Raw genomic sequence first — 18,451 nt, forward strand, 5'->3', positions numbered from 1 at the left:
TTAGTACTCGTGACGATTAATCTCTACTCCTAGTAAAGCAGTTGATAGTTTCCGCCGGTCAATTTTCATCCCACCACTTTCGTCGGGTTTTTTTCGTGGGTTTTTTTGTTCGTCCACCACTTCCCACCGCATCGATTGAGCGAAGCCCATCGACCCCCCACCATACGAGTGGACAAAAAACCAAAAAAAACACATCCCTCCCCAATCCCTAGCTCCTCTCCCCTTCTCCACCCACAGCCGCCGCCGCCGCACGCCCGCAGCCCTCCTCCGCTCCGCTCTGACCATCCAAATGGTGCTCCTCCTCACGCCCACGCCATCCTCCTCCTCAAGCCATCACCATCGTCTCCCCTCCTCCGTGACCGGCCTGCGTGATCCCAATGCGGGGGGACGACATCAACCATGGAGCGGAGCCCTGTGGGACGAGGTGGAGATTGGAGAATGCCGCGGCGATGAGGGGCACCACGTACGTGGTACCACCACGCACCATGGTGGGGATGAGAGGTGTTGTAGCCCTTCCATCGAGCTCGACTCCAGCGGTCCAGGCCGGCGACGACGATAACATGATCCCTACCAGTGATGAGCACGACGTGCTCCGGCCAACCGCCTCGACCTCAACAAGCCCCGTCGAGATTCGTCAGCCCACCCTTCTCTTCTTTCACCACCAGGGGTTGAGGAGGAGCACCATCAACTCACTTGATTTTATCTTCAATTTTCTATTCAGCTCAAAGAGGTTCCGCGGTACAGCCTAGGAAATAAAAGGTGAGTCAATTTGAAACACGACCACCACCAACGTGCTTTTTTCTTCTTTCTCTTTCTAATAGTGTTGATTGTATCTATACGATATGTTAATAGATGCATCGAAGTCTGATTTGGCACTTATTTCTTAAGCTGAATGGAGAGGTCAAATTGAGCTATAAGCTGTTTTCTACTGTATTTCTTTAGTTCCAATTCATTGGATTTGATATTAAAGTTCTATAGCCAAATGATAGTTCAGATTGAGTACATCTGCTACTCCACTTATTTAAAATCTACCATATTCTGTTATTTAAACTATTAACTATTGACTAGATGATGCAGATGCTTTCCCCATGGGATAACTTGACAATTTTTTTAGAGAAGTGATAAAAAACGTCAAGCTTGAAGAACAAAAGTTTGAGCATTGAAATGCTGACTTCAAATGCCATGTAGTTCATAGTCTATGTGCAATGGCTCTTTAATTTGACTGAAGCAAATGTGATCCCAGCGCGTCGACCTTGGAGACGACTGCAATTGTTTGACGTCCTTCACAACTCACAACTGCTATGGTGCTTCCCGACTCCTTTTTGACTTTCGTCCCCATGTGTTTTGTTGTTCTGCCGTGCTTTTCCTCTCATTATTTTGGATGAAGTGCGTTGGTCAATTTCTGTTGGAAGCAGCAACAACAATATTAAAAGAACTGAAGATCTGTTAGAAATTAGTATATGTTTTTCTATGGATGTGTTTGCTATACAGGCTCAGGCTGGATATTTTGCTTCGTGCTGATTGGGCAAACGGCTATCAACACCGATGTTAGCACCATCCATCTTTCTAGCGCACTTCCAAGCACGCAAGTATGAGAATACCATGGCCAAGGATCAGATGGTGATGCACCGCGGCAGGGCCATCGGGATGAAAAAGAAGCTTTTTTTGTGCCCCACGGTGGCCACACCACTACCGCCTACTCGACAATGAAAGCCGTAAGTGTCTTGCTTCGATCTCTTCTTCTTTCCGATGATGATTATATCTATGTTTTTAAGGCGTCTGTAAGGCAACGCTTAGGCGACGCCTAGGCGTTGAGGCGCCCCCCAGCGCTTTGCAAATAGGCCCGCTTTAGGCACCTAGGCGTCCGCTTTAGGCGCCTAGGCGTCGAGTCTCCCCCCAGCGCCTTAAAGCGAAGCGTCACCTTAAAAACATAGGATTATATGTCTATGTACCAATTCACCACTGAAAACAGTGATTTGATGCATGCCTGGTCATTTTATTATTGTTAAGTTTCTGTAGCCTGAAATGTGAAACCACACTGAATTTGGCTCGTTCACGTGCCCTCTAGCGGTCTTGGTGTTATTACTTCTGAGGATGGACCCAGAGTGGGTGATACTTTGTTAGACAAGCATGTACCTCTACAATCTTAGTAATTTATGACCAGATGGTTGTGTTTTTTTAGGTTGGACCTTGTCTACTTACCAGAGCGGGTTATAGTTTGATAATCAAATATCTAGCTCTGTGATGCATGGGAGTGGAGTATCACCATGGCAGGAGACTTCAGAAAATACCACTGCAATGCATGGGAGTGGAACCTCACCATCGTAGGAGAATTTCGCAAATACTACTCCAAACCAAAGTTCTTCTCGAGGATCTGAATCTGTTCAGTTTGCCTTCGACGAAGTAACTGTTTTGTGCAGGATGGAAGAATTAGAAGTTGGTGTCCCTGTAGCATCCCTGTAATTCACTGCCGAAATTTGCACATATAATCTTTTATACTATATTTGTTGGGGAACGTAGTAATTTTAGAAAAAATTCTACGCACACGCAAGATCATGGTGATGCATAGCAACGAGAGGGGAGAGTGTGATCTACGTACCCTCGTAGACCGACAGCGGAAGTGTTATGACAACGCGGTTGATGTAGTCGTACGTCTTCACGGCCCGACCGATCAAGCACCGAAACTACGGCACCTCCGAGTTCTAGCACACGTTCAGGTTGATGAAGATCCCCAGACTCCGATCCAGCAAAGTGTCGGGGAAGAGTTCCGTCAGCACGATGGCGTGGTGACGATCTTGATGTTCAACTGTCGTAGGGCTTCGCCTAAGTACCACTACAATATTATCGATGTAGCGACCAGACCTCAAACAGTCTGATCTCTGTGCTCCGGTGTCATCCCTGGATCAGTAATGCTGACACCACACAGTACTCGGAGGATTTATAGCAGAGTGGCAATCACACACTTATTACATCGAGTGTCTCAAAAAAGAACTTATTACAATAAATATGGCTTAAGGCCATCTAATAACGATAACAGCGGAAGGCTTGGAAGATAAGTGAGTCCATCAACTCCAACGGCATCACTGAGTATAGAACCACGACCTAAAAACTCCTTAATCATCGTCTGAAAAGTCTGCAACATTAACATTGCAGCCCGAAACGGGTCAGCACATGCAATATGCTGGCAATGTAACACATAGAGAATAATGGAATGAAACAGCTATACTATATGCATATGTGGCTGGTGGAAAGCTCTATGGTTACATTTTTGCGTAAAGCCAATTTTTCCCTACTTCAAAGGAATAGAATTTATTTAACTATCATGGTAGTTGTTAAACATTGAAAATGGTTGACAGCATTCTCAATCCCAATTAAGCATCATCATTAAACATAACCCAACAAAATTAATTTGGAGTAACATGTTGAGATTCACATGAAAATCCAGGTACTAGATACTCAAGATGTCCATAACCGGAGACACGGCTAATCATGATTAGTTTATTACACTCTGCAGAGGTTTGCGCGCTTTTCCCCACAAGACTCGATCGCCCCCGTTTGGTTTCTCGCACTACATGGTGTTTGATAAGACGGATGACCGAGACATAGTCTTCAGAAGCGCTAGCACCTTACGATCGGGTAGACCGTACCACCTACATCCCCTACTTCTGCTAGTCTACCACTGTAAGAGTTCGCACAACTTAGTCAACTATGCTAGAGCCCATAATAGCTTGTGGCTGCACACGGAAGTTTCTAGTATGAATAGTCTCATGATCCCTTTGAGCCTGGGTGGCGGTCCAAAAGAAAACAGGCAAGTCCTGGAATACCCAGGTGCCTCAATCCACCCATATGTGTGTTTAAGTTTCCACCTTAGATAAATCATTAATTAAGAAAACTCACATCTGTCATGGATATCACTCACCCAATCCACGTCTACTAGCATAGCATGGCATAATAAGCAAACGTAGAAGTAACTCCCAAAGGTTTGATAATAAATAGGTAATAGGTACTACCTCATCTACTTCCCATCCCACAATTTAATTAGATCCTAACCATGCAATGTGTGAGGATTTGATCTAATGCAATAAAACTGGATAGTAGAAAAGGTATGATCAAAGTGTTACTTGCCTTGCTAATGATCCGGGAAACCTAGAGATTCGAAGTAACAGGTGGCGCACTCCGGATACTCTATCGTAGACAAACAAACAAGCATACAATAAGTACTCATCTAATGCACGGGTAAAACTCAAATAAGAGAACTAACCAGAAGGTTCAACTTAAGAACTCCGGTTGGCAAAAAGAATCAAATCGAACGAAGCAACGAAAGTCAAACGGCGAAAGAAAACAACTTCATTCTACTAATCTGGATCTAGGGCAAATTTTACAGCAGCAAAAACTTGTTTAAGTTGATTAAACGGATAGAGGGTTTCGAGACGAAACTCTAGGCGCTTGAATCACCTCATTCCGATAAACGAGCGAAAAGTTATACTAAAACGAAAATCGGATCAGGAATCGCGATCAGAAAAATCGCGGATTTAATCCAAGAAAAAGAAAAACGACGAACGTTCGCTAGAACGAACGAACGGACGAACGCTCGCTAATTAAATAAACCGGAAAACCCATCTATTTAAAAAAACGAATCTAAAAAAATGACGAAAAACCGACGGTTTTTTGAAAAAACGGCGGCACGGAAAATGAGGCAGCGGCGAACCTCGACGAGCGTGCGGGCGGGGCGGCGGCTCCGGCGAGGCGGCGTGTCGGCGGGGCGGCGGGGCGGCGAGGCGGCGCAGCGGGGCGGCGGCGCGGCGAGGCGGCGCGGCGGCGGCGGCGTGAGCGGGGCGGCGGCGACGCTGGCGGCGGCGACGGGCGCGGGTGCGGGGCGGGGCTGGGGCTAGGGTTTCCCCCCGGGGCTGGGCCGGCTTATAAAGGTCACCTCGGGCCGAAGTCCTAGTCGGACACGGCCCGTAGGTCGGTTCGTTTTTTTTAATATTACGCGCAAAAGAAAAATAAAAAGAAATACTAAACGAACTCCAAAAATTCCAAAATAAATATTCACGGGCTTCTAAAATCAAGCCGCACAAGGCGAACATTTATTTGGGACCTAAATGCAATTTTGAAAAATGCACATTTTTCCTAAATTCAAATAAAACACCGAAAAACTCAGAAATAAAATCTTATTTGATTTTATTTTTAAATCCTCAATATTTCTTTATTTTGGGAAAATCATTTTATTCCCTCTCTCATATTTTTGAAATAGAAATAATTGATGATAAAATAAATAAAATCAAACGATCCTATTCTTAAAATTTGAGAAAACTCAAATATGAAAATAACAAAATCCCCAACTCTCTCCGTGGGTCATTGAGTTGCGTAGAATTTCTAGGATCAACAAAAATGCAAAAATAAAATATGGTATGCAATGATGATCTAATGTATAACATTCCAAATTGAAAATTTGGGATGTTATAAACCTACCCCCCTTAAGATGAATCTCGCCCTCGAGATTCGGATTGGCTAGAAAATAGGTGAGGGTGGTCCTTAAGCAAATCTTCCTCTCGCTCCCAGGTGGCTTCATCCTCTGGGTGGTGGCTCCACTGAACTTTGCAAAACTCGATAACCTTGTTGCGAGTAACTTGGCTGGCAGACTCGAGGATCTTAATTGGTTTCTCCTCGTAGGTCAAATCGTTATCCAACCGAATAGTTTCCAATGGCACTGTGTCTCTCAAAGGTATGTCAGCCATCTCCGCGTGACATTTCTTTAACTAAGAAACATGGAACACATCATGAACTCCTGACAATCCTTCAGGCAATTTCAACTTGTAGGCCACTTCTCCCATACGCTTCAAAACTCGATATGGTCCTACAAATCGTGGCGCTAACTTCCCTTTAACTCCAAAATGCTTTGTTCCCCGAAGTGGAGATACTCGAAGATAAGCTTTATCTCCGACTTCATAAACTGTCTCCTTACGTCTAGAATCTGCATAACTTTTCTGTCTGGACTGGGCTACCTTGAGCCTATCGCGAATCAACTTCACCTTCTGTTCAGACTCTTTAATCAGGTCAGGTCCAAACAACTGGCGGTCTCCAACTTCGTCCCATGACAACGGTGTCTTGCACCTCCTTCCGTACAAAGCTTTGAAAGGGGTCATCTTTAAACTGGTTTGGTAACTGTTGTTGTAAGAGAACTTTGCATATGGCAAATTGTCGTCCCAACTAGATCCGTAATCTAGCGCACAAGCTCTCAGCAAATTGTCCAAAATCTGATTGACTCTCTCGGTCTGTCCATCTGTCTGTGGATGAAAAGTTGTACTGAATTCTAGCCTGGTTCTCAAAGTTTCGTGCAACTGCTTCCAGAACTTTAAGGTAAACTGGGTTCCTCTATCTGATACGATACTCCTTGGAACTCCATGCAGACATATGATCCTGGTCATGTATATCTTTGTCAACTTAGCACTGGTATAAGTGGTCTTTACTGGGATGAAATGAGCTACTTTCGTCAATCGATCGACTACAACCTAAATCGAGTCATAGCCTGAACGAGTCCTGGGTAACCCCGTGATGAAATCCATGCCTAGCTTATCGCACTTCCATTCGGGTATCGGCAATGGTTGTAACAATCCTGCTGGCTTCTGATGCTCTGCCTTTACTCTCTGACATACATCACAGACTGCTACATACTCCGCAATATCCTTCTTCATTCCGGTCCACTAGAAAATATTCTTCAAATCCAAATACATCTTGGTATTTCCTGGGTGAATTGAATATGGTGAATCGTGTGCCTCTTACAAAATCAACTTCCGGATCTCCGGGTCATTGGGCACATAAACGCGGTCTTCAAACCATAGGGTATCGTGCTCATCCTCACGAAATCCTTTAGCTTTTCCTTTGCTCAGTTTATCCTTTATAGCGGCAATCTCTTTGTTAGTTTTCTGTGCTTCCCTGATTCTATCCATCAACGTTGACTGAATCTCCAATGCTGCTACATAGCCTCTCGGAACTATTTCCACACATAGTTCACGAAGATTTTCTGCTAACTCCTTGGGTATTTCTCCCATCATTAACGTATTGATATGGCTCTTACAGCTTAATGCGTCAGCTACTACATTAGCCTTTCCGGGATGATAATGCAATTTCATATCATAATCCTTGATAAGCTCCAACCATCTCCTTTGTCTGAGATTCAACTCCTTCTGGGTGAAAATGTACTTCAAACTCTTATGATCTGTGTACACCTCACAATGGTTTCCAATGAGGAAATGCCTCCATGTTTTCAAAGCATGCACTACGGCTGCTAACTCCAAATCATGCGTAGCATAATTCAACTCATGAGGCTTCAGTTGTCTTGAGGCATATGAAACAACTCTCCCTTCCTGCATAAGCACTGCTCCAAGTCCTCGACGTGAAGCGTCGCAATACACCTCATAATCCTTGGTCTGGTCTGGCAAAATCAACACTGGTGAGGTAACCAAACGTTTCTTCAACTCCTGAAAACTAGCCTCGCATTCCTCTGTCCATATGAACTTGGTATCTTTCTTCAACAACTCCGTCATAGGCTTCGCAATCTTTGAGAAATTCTCAATAAATCTCCGGTAGTATCCTGTGAGTCCAAGAAAACTCCGGATCTCTCCAACTGTTGTTGGGACTTCCCACTTGGTCACGGTATCAACTTCAGTGGGATCTACTGCTATACCTTCTCCAGATATAACGTGTCCGAGGAATCCTACTTCCTTCAACCAAAACTCACATTTGCTGAACTTGGCATATAATTGATGTTCTCTGAGCTTTCCAAGTACCAAACGCAAATGCTCCTTATGCTCCTCTTCATTCTTTCAGTAAACCAGGATATCATCAATGAACACCACGACGAACTTATCCAAAAACTCCATAAATACTTTGTTCATCATGTTCATAAAATAGGCAGGTGCGTTAGTCAGACCAAATGACATAACGGTATACTCGTACAACCCATACCTGGTGGTAAAAGCTGTCTTCGGAATATCCTGTTCTCGAATCTTCAACTGGTGGTATCCTGATCGCAGATCGATCTTGGAAAATACCTTAGCTCCTTGCAATCGATCAAACAAATCGTTGATCATTGGTAGTGGGTACTTGTTCTTGATCGTTACTTCATTCAATCCTCGATAATCAACAACCATCCTTAACGATCCATCTTTCTTCTCCACTAGTAGTACGGGCGATCCCCAAGGCGAAGAACTTGGACGAATATATCCCTTATCTAGTAACTCCTTAATCTGCTTCTTAATTTCCACCAAATCCTTTGCTGGCATCCTATATGGTCTCTTTGATATTGGCCCTGTGCCTGGCAATAGCTCAATCAAAAACTCAATATCTCTATCCGGTGGCATGCCTGGCAACTCCTCTGGAAATACTTCAGGAAAATCCCTTACCACTGGTACTTCCTCCTACACAACTCCTGTTAGGCAATTTACTTGAGTCCTCTTTGGCACATGCCAGGATACATACTTGATCCTTCTCCCTTCTGGGGTGGTAAGCAAAATTAACTTACTAGCACATTTAATATTCCCTTCATACTTTGATAACCAATCCATGCCTAATATCACATCCAATCCTTGAGATTCCAATACTATTAGGTCTGAGGGAAAAACATAGTTACCAATCCTTAATGGTAACCGATCACACCATAGACTAGCCACATACTCTGCTCCAGGCGAGGTTACTAACATGGGTGACCTAAGGGCTTGGGTTGATAGGTTATACTTATCCACAAATCCCCTTGAGATGTATGAATGCGATCCACAAATCCCTTTCAGATCTATCATGTCGGCGCAAATCTGGTTCTCCTGTTGTCGAATGTGCTGGTTTAACTCCTGGATAAAAGCTGCAATTGATCTATCCTTCCTAGTGTTGATCATCTCCCAGTGCTCATCTTGGCGCCCACAAATCTGGTAGATAGTATCCTTGAGATCATTGCGGTAGACTTCTCCAATGCGTCCCATGGCGATGTGAGCTGCCATGCTCTTTCCTAGACTCCAAGTTGGTGCATCAAAAGAAAACTCTATTGGCTCAGTGACTGGCATGAACGTTCTTCCTGGAACTTGAACTTGAATCATCCAGCGCTCTTCTTCAGGTAAAGTGGCGTTGTAGGTTCCTGTGAAGCTTGGTACTCCTATGTTCAGGTATCTAGTGACTTCCTTCAAGTGACGTCCAAAGGGTGTATCTTCATCCGGTTGCGTGAACTTGTTCCTTGCATCCGCCATCCTAAAAGAGTAGAAAAGATGAGAGGTCAGAGGAGGAGAGAGTGAATAGTGATCTAGGTCTTTTAGCTTAGTGGTCGTGTCCTACAGTCAGCGTGTGCTTTGATACCATCTCTGTAGCGACCAGACCTCAAACAGTCTGATCTCTGTGCTCCGGTGTCATCCCTGGATCAGTAATGCTGACACCACACAGTACTCGGAGGATTTATAGCAGAGTAGCAATCACACACTTATTACATCGAGTGTCTCAAAAGAGACTTATTACAATAAATATGGCTTAAGGCCATCTAATAACGATAACAGCGGAAGGCTTGGAAGATAAGTGAGTCTATCAACTCCAACGGCATCACTGAGTATAGAACCACGACCTAAAAACTCCTTAATCATCGTCTGAAAAGTCTGCAACATTAACGTTGCAGCCCGAAACGGGTCAGCACATGGAATATGCTGGCAATGTAACACATGGAGAGTAATGGAATGAAACAGCTATACTATATGCATATGTGGCTGGTGGAAAGCTATATGGTTACATTTTTGCGTAAAGCCAATTTTTCCCTACTTCAAAGGAATAGAATTTATTTAACTATCATGGTAGTTGTTAAACATTGAAAATGGTTGACAGCATTCTCAATCCCAATTAAGCATCATCATTAAACATAACCCAACAAAATTAATTTGGAGTAACATGTTGAGATTCACATGAAAATCCAGGTACTAGATACTCAAGATGTCCATAACCGGAGACACGGCTAATCATGATTAGTTTATTACACTTTGCAGAGGTTTGCGCGCTTTTCCCCACAAGACTCGATCGCCTCCGTTTGGTTTCTCGCACTACATGGTGTTTGATAAGACGGATGACCGAGACATAGTCTTTCAGAAGCTCTAGCACCTTACGATCGGGTAGACCGTACCACCTACATCCCCTACATCTGCTAGTCTACCACTGTAAGAGTTCGCACAACTTAGTCAACTATGCTAGAGCCCGTAATAGCTTGTGGCTGCACACGGAAGTTTCTAGTATGAATAGTCTCATGATCCCTTTGAACCTAGGTGGCGGTCCAAAAGAAAACAGGCAAGTCCTGGAATACCCAGGTGCCTCAATCCACCCATATGTGTGTTTAAGTTGCCACCTTAGATAAATCATTAATTAACAAAACTCACATCTGTCATGGATATCACTCACCCAATCCACGTCTACTAGCATAGCATGGCATAATAAGCAAACGTAGAAGTAACTCCCAAAGGTTTGATAATAAATAGGTAATAGGTACTACCTCATCTACTTCCCATCCCACAATTTAATTAGATCCTAACCATGCAATGTGTGAAGATTTGATCTAATGCAATAAAACTGGGTAGTAGAAAAGGTATGATCAAAGTGTTACTTGCCTTGCTGATGATCCGGGAAACCTAGAGATTTGAAGTAACAGGCGGCGCACTCCGGATACTCTATCGCAGATAAACAAACAAGCATACAATAAGTACTCATCTAATGCACGGGTAAAACTCAAATAAGAGAACTAACCAGAAGGTTCAACTTAAGAACTCCGGTTGGCAAAAAAAATCAAATCGAACGAAGCAACGAAAGTCAAACGGCGAAAGAAAACAACTTCGTTCTACTAATCTAGATCTAGGGCAAATTTTACAATAGCAAAAACTTGTTTAAGTTGATTAAACGGATAGAGGGTTTCGAGATGAAACTCTAGGCGCTTGAATCGCCTCATTCCGATAAACGAGCGAAAAGTTATACTAAAACGAAAATCGGATCAGGAAAAATCACGGATTTAATCTGAGAAAAAGAAAAACGACGAATGTTCATTAGAACAAACGAACGGACGAACGCTCGCTAATTAAATAAACCGGAAAACCGATCTATTTAAAAAAACCGAATCTAAAAAACCAACGAAAAACCAACGGTTTTCCGAAAAAAAACGGCGACACGGAAAACGAGGCGGCGGCGAACCTCGACGAGCGTGCGGGCGGGGCGGCGGCTCCGGCGAGGCGGCGTGTCGGCGGGGCGGCGGGGCGGCGAGGCGGCGCAGCGGGGCGGCGGCGCGGCGAGGCGGCGCGGCGGCGGCGGCGTGAGCGGGGCGGCGGCGACGCTGGCGGCGGCGACGGGCGCGGGTGCGGGGCGGGGCTGGGGCTAGGGTTTCCCCCCGGGGCTGGGCCGGCTTATAAAGGTCACCTCGGGCCGAAGTCCTAGTCGGACACGGCCCGTAGGTCGGTTCGTTTTTTTTAATATTACGCGCAGAAGAAAAATAAAAAGAAATACTAAACGGACTCCAAAAATTCCGAAATAAATTTTCACGGGCTTCTAAAATCAAGCCGCACAAGGTGAACATTTATTTGGGACCTAAATGCAATTTTGAAAAACGCACATTTTTCCTAAATTCAAATAAAACACCGAAAAACTCCGAAATAAAATCTTATTTGATTTTATTATTAAATCCTCAATATTTCTTTATTTTGGGAAAGTCATTTTATTCCCTCTCTCATATTTTTGTAATAGAAATAATTGATGATAAAATAAATAAAATCAAACGATCCTATTCTCAAAATTTGAGAAAACTCAAATATGAAAATAACGAAATCCCCAACTCTCTCCGTGGGTCATTGAGTTGCGTAGAATTTCTAGGATCAACCAAAATGCAAAAATAAAATATGGTATGCAATGATAATCTAATGTATAACATTCCAAATTGAAAATTTGGGATGTTACAATCGGGGACTATGGTGGAAGGGCGCACCGCACACGGTTAAGAGAACGATCTTAGAGATCAACTTGTGTGTCTAGAGGTGCCCCCTGCTCCCGTATATAAAGGAGCAAGGGGGAGGAGGCCGGCCCTAGGAGGGGCGCGCCAGGGAGTAGGATTCCTACTCCTAGTTGGAATAGGTTTCCTCCTTTCCTAGTCCAACTAGGAGAAGGGGGGAAAGGGGGAAAGAGGGGAAGGAAGGGAGAGAGGGGTCGCGCCCCAAACCCCTTGTTCAATTCGGACTGGGCTTGGGAGGGGCGCGTGCCACCTCCTGGTCCTTCCCACTAAGGCCCATTAAGGCCCATTGCTTCTTCCTCGTATTCCCGTAACTCCCCGGTTCCTCCGAAAATACCCGAATCACTCGGAACCTTTCCGATATCCGAATATAGTCGTCCAATATATCGATCTTTACGTCTCAACCATTTTGAGACTCCTCGTCATGTCCCCGATCTCATCCGGAACTCCTAACTCCTTCGGTACATCAAAACTCATAAACTCATAATATAACTGTCATCGAAACCTTAAGCGTGCGGACCCTACGGGTTCGAGAACAATGTAGACATGACCGAGACACGTCTCCGGTCAATAACCAATAGCGGAACCTGGATGCTCATATTGGCTCCCACATATTCTACGAAGATCTTTATCGGTCAGACCGCATAATAACATACGTTGTTCCCTTTGTCATCGGTATGTTACTTGCCCAAGATTCAATCATCGGTATCTCAATACCTAGTTCAATCTCGTTACCGGCAAGTCTCTTTACTCGTTTCGTAATACATCATCTCGCAACTAACTCATTAGTTGCAATGCTTGCAAGGCTTATGTGATGTGCATTACCGAGAGGGCCCAGAGATACCTCTCCGACAATCGGAGTGACAAATCCTAATCTCGAAATACGCCAACCCAACATGTACCTTTGGAGACACCTGTACAGCTCTTTTATAATCACCCAGTTACGTTGTGACGTTTGGTAGCACACAAAGTGTTCCTCCGGTAAACGGGAGTTGCATAATCTCATAGTCATAGGAACATGTATAAGTCATGAAGAAAGCAATAGCAACATACTAAACGATCGGGTGCTAAGCTAATGGAATGGGTCATGTCAATCACATCATTCTCCTAATGATGTGATCCCGTTAATCAAATGACAACACATGTCTATGGTTAGGAAACATAACCATCTTCGATTAACGAGCTAGTCAAGTAGAGGCATAGTAGTGACACTTTGTTTGTCTATGTATTCACACATGTATTATGTTTCCGGTTAATACAATTCTAGCATGAATAATAAACATTTATCATGATATAAGGAAATAAATAATAACTTTATTATTGCCTCTAGGGCATATTTCCTTCAATATTTTCTTGATTTTGAATTCCGTAGATTGTTTCGTACCCTGTAATTCACTGCTGGAATTTGCACATATAATCTTCTATACTATATTTTCTTGATTTTGAATTCCGTAGATTGTTTCATATCAGTACTGGTACTAAATGAATACTTTTCATGCTCTGATATGGATCCCTTGATCTGATTGTAGGTGAAAAGTTTTCTTCCTTGAATTTTGTATCGAAACTGAAAATTGCTCTGTTTTCATGACTTCTATCTCTGCACAGGGAAACCATCCCACCACCGCTAGGGAGCTCTTGGTTGCACCGCAAGCTGCAAGGCCTTGTCAACTTGCTCGTGTCACTTAAGCGCTATGGCCTCTCGCTGCTCAAAATTGATAGTTTGGTGCAGGTTTGTCTCACCCACTTCTTCCAGTCCTACTTCTGTTACTATATGTAGACCATGACACTCAGTTCTAGCAAAAATTGCATCTTGGTGAGGCTCACTGGATAATGTTCATGGTTTATAAGCTTTTGACTTGTTGTCTACTTGTCTTGCGCCTTCTTTAAGAGCAACTACCACATGTCTGATGATATTCCTCTACTAGTTGTAGTTAAGAATGGATTCCGTTACTTATCATAGCAGAACAGGAGAATTGTAGCTTATTATTGGTCGAAAATAAAATGTAGCTGGGATGAAGCTCAATGTGACGGGCCCAACTTGGCATTGATCTTCTCTAAAATTTCATATAAGTTTTTCTTAGGTTCAAGCCCCAAGCCCACTGAACAATTGTTTTGCAGATGTGAGCCACACATCAGGTTACATTTCTAATAAATAAATGATTACTGAAATTATCTATTCCATGTTTAGACTAAATGCTAAAAGGTTAGTCTAGAAGCTTATCTAATCCTTATTTTGTATTGTTGTCCCTTTTAATTATATCCATGTATTCTATCAAGGATCATTTTGTTGCATTTGTAAAAGACAAACAATTTTGTGATAAAAAAGACATGGAATTTTGCTATCAAAATTATCGTATCGTGCCATCTTTCTTCAGAATATTCTTTGTCCTTGACCTAATGGGTTGTTGTTAATCCTAATTTATTATTTGATTCCAGTGTCATTCTTTTTCCCTTGCGCTCATGAGGGGAGAGAGAGGGAGAGCAGAGAAGAGTGTGAACGCAGTGCTAGCTGGTAGATATGGTCTGTGTGTAAGGCGGCAGTGATCTGCTGCTATGATTCTCGGTGAGCCAAGGTAACAGATAGCCGTTCCATCCCTTCTGGCGCCCTATGGAGCCTGGCCAGAGTTTCCGTCAAAGCTAGGTAGGAAAGTAAGCTTTTCTGTCTTAGTTGCCGAGCAAGCTACAGTTATCTTTCTTTGAAAAGCTACGCTTTGTTGCATTGCCACATGTCACATGTAGGTGCTTATGATATGCCCCAATAGTGGAGAGTATTTGTCATAAAACTATCACACTACAGGTTTCATCGGTCCCACAGAACTACCGGTTTAAAAAACGTCAAAAAACCAGATTATGCTAATTTTTTGCCTAAAAACTACCACTTGCGTTAGATGACCATTTTGCTGGTTTTAAACGTGTTATGACATGCGGGACCCACTTGTCAGGGCTGATGCCGCAGCAAAGTGAACTCCGTTTATTCGGACTGTTATATTTGCCGTTATTACCTTCTTCTTCCTCCTCTTTCTTTCCTAGACATTTCAACCAACACCTTGTCTTCGTGCCCCACGACAAGCACTGTTGTGGTCCATGTCATGCACCTGGAGGCTGTTGTAGTCGAGGATAACGCCTGACTAGGCCCCGTGTGGTGCATGGGCTTGTCGTCTTTGGCGGTGCCGTCGAGGACGCGAAGCTCGCCACTGGTCATGAGCGCGAGCGACAACGAGGCTGCCTCGACCGCGTTCAACCATCGGACGCTCATCGACCATGTGTACTTTCCCGGGGAAGGAGTAGCAGGTGGCAAGGAGATACATGTCGCTTTGTCTTTGAGAGTGGTTAAGGAGACAATGACTACCGGACGAAAGAAGAGGTAGAGATAATTGGTATTTGTTGCCATTATATGAATGGCAGCCACACGTCATCATATTCGACTCACATTTCTAAATTAGAACAACTGTGTGATTGGTGCATTTTCTGTTATTCCATGGCAATGCACCAGCAGTCCACGGATCGACACGAACACGGGGAGGGGATTGGGGCGGAGAGCGGGGTGGTTGGCGGGAGACTCCTCCTTGCCAGTCCATGGGGAAGTATGGTGTGAAGCGAGAGGGTGCCATGGCGAAGCTGAGGTGGGCGTTCTCTGGTTTAAAGGAGAGGACTCCAACAAGAAATGTTTCGCTACGGCATGAAACCGAGAGGAAAGGGGAGGGTCCAGCAGGAAAAGAGAAATGTGTGTCATGATTTATTTTTCTTTTCTCTTTTGGATCGTGTGTTGTGGATAACATGATAGATACTCCGGGCAATCACATTTTCCCCACACATATGGCTTGGATTTGGGGAAGTCCGAACCGTCCAGTCAGCTGAATTTTGGGGAGCCTGTTGGGCGCCCGTTTGATGTCCAAACACGTCCAGACGTATGAGGGAGAAATGAGCGTCGACCTTGGAGACGACATTAATGCATTGTAGCTCGTAGCAACTATTTAATGGCTCTTTCTAAAAAGTTTCAATTTTAGTTTACTGAATATGTTTTCTTGCTTGAGTTATATCAGCTGGGCAAGTGCCAGAACCCAGGAGCATATGATTTTGCTGCTCTTGAGATACATGCCAATATTGCAATCTTGATTGTGCAACTATATAGACAAGGGATTGCATTTCTACATTGAAGGTTCAGTGTTGAAGCTGCTTGAATTGAGCCGCAATAGATCTTGACTTCGGCAAAAAATAAGGTATATTGAGCTTAATGACGAATGGTTACATATAGATAGAACTGGTTGTAATATATACATTTTTTGTCCTGAAGTAGCTCTTCTACCTTTGATTCGTGTAATGAATATCCAGTGTATATAGTTCATTCTTTACACCTTTTCTTTAAGAGAACACATATTTCTTTGTGTTTACATTTAAAACCTATGTTTTCATTTTAAATAACACACATGAATTTTAAACCTCCGCAGCCGCAATGTCTGGGACATCGTGCCCAGACACATGGAGCACTGCCTTTTGCTCATTTTCTACTCAATTATAGAGTTTTATTGCAGCATCATAATTTTTCGTATCTCAGTAAAGTGCATGTATTTTTAGATTAATAGTAAAGTGCATTTCAGTAGCTCCAAAAGGAAAATTTTCAAGAAAATTGTTCTTTCCTGTTGGTAATCATTTTCATACAAACTACTATGCTTTGCTTGTCCTGTTGGTTTTGCATCTTGTCCATTCCAGAACCTCTATGGAATAATGAATGTTGTTGAATTCCTACTACTGTGTTATGATTTTTTAGCTTTAATTGTTGCAATCCCTTAGGTTAATAGTAAGCTCGAGATGAAACTTTGGCGGAGATACAGTTTTGATATATAACTTTACTTCATTTTTAATCCATGTGGCAATGTCTTTAGTATACATGGTATTTTAGCATAACATACACTATTCTCTCATAACAATTGATTATACTTTCTAAACTCTAATCTTATTTTGGTTCATGTTACAAAACTACATGATGATGAAGGGCGGAGTTGTCCTTAGAAGAATTGTCTAAAGAGCTAAAAAGTAGTAACACCATGTCTTGTTCAAGTGTCAAATCAGCATTGCAACACGATGACTCATGTATGACATCCGCCCGTGTTGATTATTGGTACCTTAGATAATTAGGAGATGCATGCATCAACCTATGATAATTAGTATATGTCTGGCAATATTTTTCCATGTGTTGTAGTTAATTTGTATAACACAAATCACCGTAAGTCAATGTGTGTAGCACAATAAAATAGAAAAGGTGTAACAAAGGGGATTATGTGGACGTTCAAAAGGAATCCATCAACAAGTGTCCCAAAGCGATGTCGTTGTAAGGGGCAAAAAAATTCTTCAAGTTTTAAGTATATATATATATATATGATAAAAAAATTAAACGTCCGTAGCAACGCACGGGCAATCTTCTAGTTTTGTATCTTCTAGTTTTGTTAGGTTATCTGTTATAATTTCGTCCAGGGAATCAAAGGATGGGTCCAGAGCCATACATGACAAGCATGGAAACACAATTCTAGCGGCTCCGATTTCTACGGGACAGGTGTTTTTTAACACATTACAAACACAAGCGCTTATATATACGTACATATACTCACTTCTATAAAAACACACACGCACACTTTATCTCTATGAGCACCTCAGAAAGACTCAAGTTGTACCGTAGTCAAAGCTCTAAACGGGTATCTTCATTTTCTTGTTGCGTGTATTCGAATATAATGGATATGAGCCGCCGCCAGGATCATCACACGGCATGGATCCTTTGCTAAAAACAGTAGGAAACAAAGTCATTTTTTTCTCGAATACGCACGAGTGTGCATATCATACATTAAAGAAGGAGGGGGGAGACTCCCCAACGCTCCACATTTTACATCAGATGTACAAGCGGGCAAGCCGCATCCACCTCAATCTCGTAGGCTAACTACTTCTGTGCCGCCCACGCTAGACTACCCTCCTCGAAATCTCTAATTACACCCTTGAGCAGTCCTGCCTTCGCCCACAAGATGCCCTCCTCTGTCACGCGCTGCGTGATCTTCGCGAGCGATGGCGTCGCGCCATTGAAGACGATGCCATTCCGATGCTTCCAGATTAGCCACATGCCAAGGAGGCTTAAGACCTGAATGTTCTTCTTGTCTTGTCTGCTTCGGTCCTGCCTGATGCACCATGCCTCTAAAATCTCTTCATGTCTCGGCTCGAAAGCGTCTCTGCCTGTTCTCACGCTCAACCATCTCCACACTTGCCTCGAGAATACACATCCCACCAGCAGGTGCTGGATTGTTTCATCATGCTGATCGCAGAACGGGCAGGTATCCTGGTGTAGTAATCCTAGCTTCGCTAGTCTGTCCGAAGTCCACACCCGTCCCTTCAGGGCAAGCCAAGCGAAAAAACAACACTGGAGTGGAGCTCTTGACTTCCACGTGAATGCGGCCGTGGGTGATA

General features: G+C 43.4%; 1 long non-coding RNA gene across 4 annotated transcripts; it reads left to right on the forward strand.

Moving 5' to 3' along the window:
• The first annotated feature begins 442 nt into the window (after nucleotides 1–442).
• LOC125556389 lies at nucleotides 443–16,395 on the forward strand. 4 transcript variants are annotated; one of them, XR_007305078.1, is made up of 5 exons: nucleotides 443–1,304; nucleotides 1,492–1,715; nucleotides 13,610–13,733; nucleotides 14,441–14,645; nucleotides 16,048–16,395. It is a non-coding gene; the product is annotated as an uncharacterized LOC125556389 (long non-coding RNA). The 4 variants fall into 4 exon arrangements; XR_007305080.1 differs by lacking the exons at nucleotides 14,441–14,645; nucleotides 16,048–16,395 and having other exon boundaries at nucleotides 443–759; nucleotides 1,078–1,304; nucleotides 13,610–13,870; XR_007305076.1 differs by lacking the exons at nucleotides 14,441–14,645; nucleotides 16,048–16,395 and having other exon boundaries at nucleotides 443–759; nucleotides 1,244–1,304; nucleotides 13,610–13,870.
• The last annotated feature ends 2,056 nt before the right edge of the window (nucleotides 16,396–18,451 follow it).

Source organism: Triticum urartu, chromosome 1 (assembly GCF_003073215.2).
Source record: "Triticum urartu cultivar G1812 chromosome 1, Tu2.1, whole genome shotgun sequence".
Classification (NCBI taxonomy): Eukaryota; Viridiplantae; Streptophyta; class Magnoliopsida; order Poales; family Poaceae; genus Triticum; species Triticum urartu.